This window comes from Sorex fumeus, unplaced genomic scaffold (assembly GCF_029834395.1).
Source record: "Sorex fumeus unplaced genomic scaffold, SorFum_2.1 ptg000098l, whole genome shotgun sequence".
Lineage (NCBI taxonomy): Eukaryota > Metazoa > Chordata > Mammalia > Eulipotyphla > Soricidae > Sorex > Sorex fumeus.
Window position 1 is genome coordinate 1,672,728 of NW_026606155.1, and position 3,751 is coordinate 1,676,478.

Consider the following 3,751-nt stretch of genomic DNA (forward strand, 5'->3'; position numbering starts at 1 on the left):
AGCCCTGGCATGGAAAAGCCCTGGTTCCTGTTTCAACTGTTAAGAACCCAGAGCTCTGTCACTGCATCCAAGTTCTGCTTGCTAATAGCTCGAAGACCAGTTCTCAGGAAGGGAGAGTTGTTGGGGGCCAGAGATTTCTTTAACTTCTTAAATGTAAAATTGTAAGCAATGTAAAACCATGTTCCTTTTTAGGCTTTAGAAGCTTTTACAAGGGCACTTGTCATGGACAAATTCTGTCATGATCCAAAGTAACAACTGGATTAGGACCCTGCTAGGGTTAGGAAAGACTAATCTGACCTGAGCACTGTAGTCTGAGATCTATAGTGAGATGTCCCCAGGAGTGCCACCCTATAAGCTTAATGTATCTCATACTGTGTCCATACAAAATGACTAATATTATTAAAGGTAAAGGTAAAGGTAAAGGCCCTCCCGTTGTTCATCAATTTGCTCGAGCGGGCCCAGTAATGTCTCCATTGGAGACTTTGTTGTTACTGTGTTTGGCATATCGAATACGTCACGGGGAGCTTGCCAGGCTTTGCCGTGCGGGCGAGATACTCTCGGTGGCTTGCTGGGCTCTCCGAGAGGGGCAGAGGAATCGAACTCGGGTCGGCCATGTTGGCTGCGTGCAAGGCAAACGCCCTACCGCTGTGCTATCGCTCCAGCCGCGATATAGAAATTAAGATATAGATTAAGATATAGATTAAGATTAAGATTAAGATATAGATTTAAGAATTAAAAATTATAGAATTAAGATATAGATTTAGAAATTATCTATAGAAATATAAATATATATTTCTAGAAATATAGAAATTAAGATAAAGATTAAGAAATAGAATTAAGATGAATGCTTAAATGGTTGTTGGAATAAGGACAGGAGAAATGCACCCCTAGATGGTATTTCGCCCTTAGGCGGGTCATCTTGCTGGATGAGAATTTGTCCTCGGAGACACTTCCCCTGCTGACTATATGACCACACCTATGTGAAATTGCTACCCCAACCCCTCATGATCTGGGGTATAATGAAGGCTGTAAGAGAAGGTAGAAAGAGAAGGATCGAGGAGAATCGAGAGGAGAATTGGGAGGAAAATGGAATAAACTGGGGCTGCTCACTAACCAGCCTGGCTCTCGTTTCCACCTTCATCTGCCCATTGGCTTCGACCATCCCAGGTTGGGGGGAGCGGTGTGAGACCACCGAACGCAGGTGGCGAGAGAGCGCCGAAGTTTCTTACTCATTTTTTTGAATACACAGTTTTTCTTTGGTAGAGCCCTAAAACATGGAGGAAACCCAAGGGAAATGCCCAGTGGTGTCTTCAGAAGAACTGGCTGGCAAGGGGCTGGGAGAAACAGTCAAGCAGGCAATGGGGGACAAAATAGAGGTGAATAGGGAGAGGGAGAGATAGAGGAATTGAGAGTCAAAATAGAAACAGGCCCTCCGGGACTGGGAGCTGTTAACTTTGTGAGTAGGGGTGCAGGAGAGAGGGAACCAGCACATAGTATCAAAAAGGAGCCATCTGGGCGGGTCCTGCACTTTGGCGTTCTTGGGCTATTTCAGTTGTGCGATATCAGTTTCTATTCCTGTGTTTCTTCGGCCATATCTGTGAGACCTGGGGAAACAGACAAACGTGTGCATTCCAGCTCTGGAAACCGACTCTCAACTCTGATAATTATTGTTTCTGTCCACTGGCAGAAGCCCAGCATCAGCAGTCCTGGCCATCAGGCATCTGCTGCTGGTGAGTGAGATTAGTGGGGAAGAAGGAGAAAAGAGAATGGGCGAGAATTCAAGGCTGTGACAGGAAGGAAGTGCTAGAACCACCTATCCCAGCGAGATGCCTAAAAGGGTGGAGGAAGAGCCTGGAATTTGGAGGAGGCAAGAATCTCTGTTTCACTGTATCACTGTCATTCTGTTGTTCATTGATTGCCTCGAGCAAGCCCCAGTAACGTCTCCTTTGTCCTATCCCTGAGATTTTAAAAAGTGCCACATTCGAGGCGCTTTCAGGGTCAGGAGAATGAGACCCATCATTGTCACTGGTTTTTGGCATATTGAATACGCCAGGGGGACTTTGCCAGACTCTGCCATGTGGGCAGGATACTTTTGGTAGCCTGCCAGGTTCTCCAGAGTAAGAACTAGATAATAAGATGTTGTCTTCCGGGAACCTGGTTTTATAGTCTCTGGGTCATGGCTGTTGATGGGATTACATGGCGCCGGGAGCAGTTGGTGGGTGTAACGCCTACATAGCGGAAGAAGGGGGATCTGGGTGGAAGAGGCCCCAGTCCCAATCCGAGCAGGCTTGGAGATCTATGCCTCGGGTCCCGCACATCTGAGTTCCTCTGCCTCCGCGCCTGGCTGTCCTCACCAGGGCCCCTTAGAGGAGGGTGGATTGAGCTTCCCTCCCCACCCTGAGCAGAGCCCCGGCAGCTAAAGACCTCCGGTTCCAGCCACAGCCATGCTTAAGACCACTCTCCACATGTTCAGACGAGCCTCACGCATGAAGGAACCAGGAGGTAAGAATACATGAACAAGTTGGGCCTGAAAGCCTATGGGCAGGAGATAAGATGGCCGGCCTCTGGGAGGGCTGGCAGGGCTGTCCACTCCGAGGACATGGCTGCCCGGTGATGCCTGATGCAGTGTCCCTGGACCAGATGTAGCACCTCACCTGGCAGGAGCAGGTAACGAGAGCAGGAGTGAGACCTCACAGGCCAGTGTGGCCATGGGGCCTGAGGTCAGATGCAAGTGGAGAGTGGAAGCAAATCAGCACCTGTGATGCCCTTCTGGAAGGTGGCACGGCTGACAAGTGTTTGGGACCCCTGCCCGGACCAGGATCAGGCCCCGAGAAGCTTCTGGGAAAGTGTTTTCTGGCCTAGCTGGGCCACACCAAAGGAATGCAGCCTGTCCTCTTTGTAGTCTCTGCTCAGCCCCCAGGACTGTCAACCCGGGCCAGCTCCCACGGATATAACTCCCTGGAGAAGTGGACCATCCTCCTGACTGGAAGCAGAGTGGATCTGCTGAAAAGCTGAGTCTCGAGACAGCTAGACCCAGAGGCTGGGGGCTGCAAGGGGTCGTGTGAGCATTGCACTGGTCTGGTCATTGGCTCCAACAGACACTCTCAGTCCACCAGCCAGGGGGACACCTTGGGACAACATCAAAGTCAAGCATTGATGGGCAGTGAACTGGGCTGAGGGAGCCAACAGGGTAGCATGGACCTCACAGAGCCAGAAAATCAGTGACCAGGGGCCGGAGCAATAGTAAAGTGGGTAGGGCATTTGCCTTGCACGCAGCAACCCGGGTTCGATTCCCAGCATCCCTTATGGTCCCCCAAGCACCGCCAGGAGTAATTCCTGAGTGCAGAGCCAGGAGTCAGCCCTGAGCACCGCCAGGTGTGGCCCAAAAAGAAAAAAAAATTAGTGACCGGATAGGGGCAGACCTACTTTCTGTCCCACATCAGAAATCCTTTCCCCAACTTCCTGTTGGCCAGACAAACCCAAATACCCCACACCCCAGTGACGACCAAGGTACACAGCAGACACCAGGGGAGTTCCGGCATTTCCTCATATCCTCTTTATTCTTCTACTGCTTTCAACATATGGGGAGGTGCTGGGGTTGTCACTGGAGATTTTTGAAGGTCCCAGGTGGAAGGTCACCGTGGGGTCCCCTTGGTGCTGGGAGAATTGTGTGCTGTGGAAGGGATTCAGTCACTCGTCTGAACCCCAGAGCCAGGCCCCAAGAACTGACCCAACAGAGCTCAGAAGAGTG